This window comes from Pan troglodytes, chromosome 14 (genome assembly GCF_028858775.2).
Source record: "Pan troglodytes isolate AG18354 chromosome 14, NHGRI_mPanTro3-v2.0_pri, whole genome shotgun sequence".
Classification (NCBI taxonomy): domain Eukaryota; kingdom Metazoa; phylum Chordata; class Mammalia; order Primates; family Hominidae; genus Pan; species Pan troglodytes.
In genome coordinates, this window is record NC_072412.2 from 55,496,945 (window position 1) to 55,504,538 (window position 7,594).

Genomic DNA, 7,594 nt, shown 5'->3' on the forward strand with positions numbered 1-7,594 from the left:
CATCTCAGCTCACTGCAAGCTCTGCCTCCCGGGTTCACGCCATTCTCCTGCCTCAGCCTCCTGAGTAGCTGGGACTACAGGCGCCCACCACCACGCCAGGCTAATTTTTTTGTATTTTTTAGAAGAGACGGGGTTTCACCATGTTAGCCAGGATGGTCTCGATCTCCTGACCTCGTGATCCGCCCGCCTCCGCCTCCCAAAGTGTTGGGATTACAGGCCTGAGACACTGCGCCCGGCCAATTTTTTGTACATTTTTTAAGAGATGGGATTTCGCTATGTTGCCCAGGCTGGTCTCAAACTCCTGGCCTCAAGTGATCCTCCTGCCTCAATCTTCAGAGTTGCTGGGATTAACAGGTGTGAGCCATCATGCCTGGCTCTATTCAAATGGGCCATATTTTTATAGCCATTAAAATAGATTCAAGTAAAACATTAGTATTTGGAGATTAGATGTATTGTTTATTTCAAGGCACATCTATCAACTGAATTAGTAGTTATTTTGAACAATCAACATTTAATGATGATTGCAGCAATTACTCAAATAATTAAAGCAAAAGTAGAATTTTTGCAATAATTACTGAAGCAACTGTGCTTGAATAGAGCTGCCTTTTGTGGGCTTTAAGTCTTTATGGTTCCCTTTTTTTTTTTTTTTCTGAGACAGAGTCTTGCTGGAGTGCAGTGGTGCAATCTCGGCTCACTGCAACCTCCACCTCCCGGGTTCAAGTGATGCCCCTGCCTCAGCCTCCAGAGCAGGCTGGGACTACAGGCGTGCACCACCACGCCTGACTAATTTTTTGTATTTTTTAGTAGAGGTGGGGTTTCACGATGTTGGTCAGGATGGTCTCAATCTCCTGACCTTGTGATCCACCCAACTCGGCCTCCCAAAGTACTGGAATTACAGGCGTGAGCCACCACGCCCGGCTGTAACAAGCCTTTTCTAAATATCAATTTAGTTGGAGAAATAGTTTAGGAAAAAATTCAAGAGTGCCAACTACAAAAGATAGATGTAGTAAACTTCATTAGTTTCAAGAATTGTGAATATTAAGAGCCTTGGTGTGGCCGGGCGCGGTGGCTGACACCTGTAATCCCAGCACTTTGGGAGGCTGAGGCAGGTGGATCGCGAGGTCAGGAGATTGAGACCATCCTGGCTAACATGGTGAAACCCTGTGACTACTAAAAATACAAAAATTTAGCCGGGTGTGGTGGCGGGCGCCTGTAGTCCCAGCTACTCGGGAGGCTGAGGCAGGAGAACGGCGTGAACCCGGGAGGCGGGGCTTGCAGCGAGCCGAGATTGTGCCACTGCACTCCAGCCTGGGCGACTGATCAAGACTCCGTCTCAAAACAAAAACAAAAACAAACAAACAAAAAAACCCCAGAGCCTTGGTGTATGTAGTCCAATCTAATTACAGGAATAGAACACAAACACACAAAAAACAAATGTTTTCTCACTATCTGCCCTTAGGGCCACACCTCCTTGTCTCCCTGTAACCAGGGATGATGGTGGGTGAATAATTAACTGCTGTTCATTGGTGCTAATGAAGAGCAGTCACATAAATAACACAGGCTCTTAGACTCCAGGTCAGTATTCCCATCCTGGTCACCCCAGTGCCAGGTACCAGACAAATAGGGACACAACCACTATGTCCCAGAGCCTGAGAAATTATTTAAGCAAGTGAATCCTAAATTGGCTTACCCTGTCTTGCCTGTGGAAACCACAACAAAGACTCGTGGCCATGCTTTCTCCTCGCCTCTCTGCCTCTTGATGGATCCCAGCGCTTGCTCGTGGCATTGCATGGTGTGGCATGCCCCAGCTCTTGGAAACTGTGAGTTACAAACTACTTTTTCAAGGGCAGTCATCTCCTGATCTGTTAGCTTCACCATATGCTATAGCTTGAATGTGACCCCCATAGTTCATGTGCTGGAAACTTGATCCTTTGTGGTAGTGTTGGGAGTTGGAGCCTAATGGGAGGTGTTTGGGTCATGCAGGCATGGCCCTCATAAACAGATTAATGCTGTTACCTTGGGAGTGGATTTGCCCCATCTTGCTTTCTCTTTGCCCTTTCACCATGTGATGATGCTTTCCACCATGGGATGACACAGCAAGAAGGCCCTCAGCAAATGCTGGCATCTTTATCTTGGATTTCCCAGCCTCCAGACATGTGAGATACAAACTTCCATTTATTATATATTACCTCATCTGTGGTATTGTGTTCTAGCAGCCCAAAATGGACTAAGACATGATACCTGAATAAGAATAAACCCTACATTTTTCAAAACAGCCTGTTAGAACAATTCAAGGGACCGGAAGTTTGCATTATGTTGCAAGGCAACAGTTTCAGCAGTGAACTGATGGCAAAGTTCTTTACCATCTTAAGCTGAAAATGGCTTCCCGGTACATTTCAATAATTCTCAGCCTCCAGGGCAATAGAGAATGAATCTATTCATGTTTTTCAAGCAATGAACTATCAGATATCTGAATACATAACGGTCTTTCCTCAGATACCTTTACAAGAAGCACACACATCAATCTATGGATTTCTTTGAACATTTTTTCCACTCTTATTCCTATAATAATTAGCATTTTGCAAGTCATTTTGACTTCAGTTACCCAGTGAATTGAGTGTTTTCTTCGAACATTCTCAGGTTTTTCAAAGATTATTTATTCATTCATTCATAGATCAATTAAGCAGACCCTCAGCAGTCACATAGCCTTCACTGGTTTATCAGTGTCTTTTTTTTTTTTTTTTTTGTGAGACAGAGTCTCGCTCTGTCAGCCCAGACTGGAGTGTAGTGGCACCATCTCGGCTCACTGCAAGCTCCGCCTCCTGGGTTCACGCCATTCTCCTGCCTCAGCCTCTCGAGTAGCTGGGACTACAGGCGCCCGCCCCCACGCCCGGCTAATTTTTTTGTATTTTTAGTAGAGACGGGGTTTCACCGTGTTAGCCAGGATGGTCTCGATCTCCTGACCTCGTGATCCACCCGCCTTGGCCTCCCAAAGTGCTGGGATTACAGGCGTGAGCCACCGCGCCCGGCCATCAGTGTCTTTCTTAAAATGTGGTGTAGGCCAGGCTCGGAGACTCACACATGTAATCCCAGCACTTTGGGAGGCCAAGGTGGGTGGATCACTTGAGGCCGGGAGTTTGAGTCCAGTCTGGCCAACATGGTGAAACCCCGTCTCTACTAAAAATACAAAAAAATAAAATTAGCTGGGTATGGTGGTGCATGCCTGTAATCCCAGCTACTCCGGATGCTGAGGCAGGAATATTGCATGAACCTGGGAGGTGGTGTTTGCAGTGAACCGAGATCAAACCACTGCACTCCAGCCTGGGAGACAGAGTGAGACTCCATCTGAAAAAAATAAAAACATTAAAACATGGATTTACTATTACTGGCTTACCACACATGGCTTCACTGGCACTATTCCCTTCCCGATCTAGAGACTGGGTATATTCTATTGCTTGGCATGCCATTGACAAACATGTCTGGGTCCTTCCTTCTAAATAAATCACCATGAAACAGATTGTATCCTATAACTAAGCAATTATACAGTTGCTTTTTTTTTTTTTTGAGACGGAGTTTTGCTCTTGTTGCCCAGGCTGGAGTCCAATGATGCAATCTTGTCTCACCACAATCTCCCCCTTTCAGGTTCAAGCGATTCTCCTGCCTCAGCCTCCCGAGTAGCTGGGATTACAGGCGTGTGCCACCACGCCCGGCTAATGTTGTATTTTTAGTAGAGACAGGGTTTCTCCATGTTGGTCAAGCTGATCTCGAGCTCCCGACCTCAGGTGATTTGCCAGTCTTGGCCTCCCAAAGTGGCTGGATTATAGGCGTGAGCCACAGCGCCTGGCCACTACCGTAGCTTTTTGAATTTTTAGTTATGGATGTAAAATTCACCATTGTTAAGTATACAGGCCTCATTACAGCATGCTTCTTTCCTTTTACTTAAAAAAAGTTTTAAAACTCAAGAACCTCCAAATTTTTTTTTTGTCCTGCTCTGTTGCCTAGGCTGGAGTGCAGGGGTGCCATCATGGCTTAGTGCAGTTTTGACCACCAGGGTTCAAGTGACTCTTCCACCTCAGCCTCCCGAGTAGCTGGAACTACAGATGTGTTCCACCATGCCCAGCTAATTAAAAAACATTTTTTTTTTTTTGTAGAGACAGGGTGCAGCGATGTTGCCCAGGCTGGTCTTGAACTCCTGGGCTCCTGCCTCGGCCTCCCAAAGTGCTGGGTTTACAGGTGTGAGCTAATACATGTTAACTGTAGAAAAATGATCAGATAAATATGAAAGAGCTAGTTCTCTGTATTCTTATTCCCAAGATATAATATTTTGGTATACATTACTTCATACGTTTTCCTCTGCGTAAAGCTCTAGTTTTTTTAATGGATAAAATTACACATACAAATGTTTTAACAACTTGCTTTTCTCAATTATTAATATATATTGGATAGTCTAGAGCCATACTTAAGAATGAATTACAATTATCAGCAGAGTTCCTTGAGGGCAGGGACTATCTTTTTTTTTTTTTTTTTTGAGGCAGAGTCTTGGTCTGTCGCCCAGGCTGTTGTGCAGTGGTGCAATCTTGGCTCACTGCATGACTCACTGCAAGCTCCACCTCCCAGGTTCACACCATTCTCCTGCCTCAGCCTCCTGAGTAGCTGGGACTACAGGCACATGCCACCATGCCTGGCTAAATTTTTTTTGTTTTGTTTTGTTTTGTTTTTTGTATTTTTAGTAGAGATGGGATTTCACTGTGTTTGCCAGGATGGTCTTGATCTCCTGACCTCGTGATCCTCCCGCTTCGGCCTCCCAAAGTGCTGCAATTACAGGCATAAGCCACCGTGCCCAGCCTTAGGGCAGGGACTATCTTAAGTACAGTCATGTACCACTTGGTGTTTCAGTCAACAATGGACTGCATATATGACAAATATCCCATACGATTATAGTGGAGCTGAAAAATTCCTGTTGCCTAGTGATATCAGAGTCATCATGACATCTTAGTGTAACATGTTACTCATGTTTGTGGCGATGCTGGTATAAACAAACCTACTGCACTGCCAGTCATATAAAAGTATAAACACACAGTTATGTATAGTACATAATACTTGATAATGATAGTACATAATTATGTTACCGATTTATGTATATACTCTATTATTCTTTTTTTAAGACGGGGTCTTGCTTTATCGCCCAGGCTGGAATCAAGTGGCGCTATCTCGGCTCACTGCAACCCCTGCCTCCCGGTTCAAGTGATTCTTCTGCATCAGCCTCCTGAGTAGCTGGGATTATAGGTGCATGCCACCAGGCCCGACTAATTTTTGTATTTTTAGTAGAGATGTGGTTTCAGCATATTGGCCAGGCTGGTCTTGAAATCCTGACCTCAAGTGATGTGCCTGCCTTGGCCTCCCAAAGTGCTGGGATGACAGGCGTGAGCCACTGCACCTAGCCTGTTTTATTCCAAAAAAAATTTAAGCCATTCAAATTTGCAGTGGGGGGTTGTATACCAACTTTAGTGACACTAAATGTTAATAAGTTCTGATAACCCACTACCATTGGACCAACCTGTACTATAATTTTTTGTCATTAGAGTGTACTCCTACTTACATATATATAAAAAGTTAATTGTAAAACAGCATCAGGCAGGTCCTTCAGGAGGTGTCCAAAAGAGGGCGTTGTTACCATAGGCGGTGACAGCTCCATGCCTGTTATCGCCCCTGAAGACCTTCCAGTGGGACGAGATGTGGAGGTGGAAGGCAGTGATATTGATGATCCTGACCCTTTGTAGGCCTAGGCTAATGTGTGTGTTTATGTCTTGGTTTTTAATAAAAAAGTATTAAAGAGTAAAAAATAAAAAAATAAAAAGCTTATAAAATAAGGATATAAAGAAAATATTTTTGTACAGCTATACAATGTGTTTGTGTTGTAAGTGAAGTGTTAATACAAAAGAATAAAAACGTTAAAAAAAGTTTAAACTTTTTTTTTTTTTTTTGAGAGCGAGTCTCTCTCTGTTGCCAGGCTGGAGTGCAGGAGTGCAGTGGCACGATCTCAGCTCACTGCAACCTCTGCCTTCCAGGTTCAAGCAATTCTTCTGCCTCAACCTCCTGAGTAGCTGAGACTACAGGTGCCTGCCACCATGCACGGCTAATTTTTTTGTATTTTTAGTAGAGACGGGGTTTCACCATGTTGGCCAGGATGGTCTCGATCTCTTGACCTCGTGATCCGCCCGCCTCGGCCTCCCAAAGTGCTGGGACTACAGGCGTGAGCCACCACACCTGGCCCCAGTTTAAATGTTTGTAAAGTAAAAAAGTTAGAGTAAGCTAAGGTTAATTTATTATTGGAGAAAAAATTTTAATTAATTAGTCCAGCTTAAGTGTGCAGTGCTTATAAAGACTGTAGTAGTGTACAGCAATGTCCTAGATCTTCACATTCACTCCCCACTTACTCACTGACTCACCCAGAGCAATTTCCAGTCTTGCAAGCTCCATTTATTTATGGTAAGTACTCTATACAAGCATATCTTTTAAAAAATCTTTTATACTATATTTTTACTGTATCTTTTCTATGTTTGGATACACAAATACTTGTGGTTGTGTTTCAGTTGTGCACAGCAGGCCATACAGTGACATGCTGCACAGGTTTGTAGACCAGGAGCAATGGGTTATGCCACATAGCTTAGGTGTGTAGGAGGCTGTAGGTGTGTAGGTGTGTACCATCTAGGTTTGTGTAAGTTCACTCTATGATGTTCCTACAATGAAGAAATTGCCTAACGTGCATTTCTCGGAAACTATCCTCATCATTAAGCAACATAACTGTATTTATGAAACACAACACATAGGTGATTCAATTGTTAAATGACTATATTATAATGATTCCTCCGAGACTACAGGTCACACATTTCAACCAATAATGGGACAACTTTTCCTTTAAATTTCTGTAGAACTCTTAAGATGGACGGTGTGATTCATTTAAATCACTAATTATATCTAACATTATTCTGTGTTCATATTCACTATTTACTTTAATAATTTGGTCCCAAATATTTTAAAAGAGCAAGTTAGAAGACAGTCTCATATCTGACACAGTAAATGGAAGAATACTAGTTAATTGATTCTACTATTGTTTCCACTCATCCACATGAACAGCCCAGTCCGCTTCCAACAGTGTCTCCCTGCCAGGTTGCATTAATAATGCAAATTAATATAAGTAGTAGTTGATTATATTCCATTTACGAGTACTATGCTTGGTTATGCCTGCATACAGAAAAATTCCAGTTTGGATTACAGATTCTTTTCTTACAATTCTTTCAGTGTTATTGTATTATCTAAAATAAATTATTGATTTAATGTCTCTTACCACGTTCAAGATTTCACTTACATCTCCAGCTATGCTTCTGGTCACTATCTAGACTTACATTAAGTAAACATAAAGTAAAAAGATGTGAGCAAAACACCATGCATTTGTCTGTTTTTGTTAATGATTTAGAAAAGCCTTAATTCAAATTATAATTTTATACCATTCTTAACCCATAATAGTTTGTAATCCAAGTTACAACATAGCCCAGTAATTTTGCCTGATGAGCCAAAGGCAGTTAAAAACCAA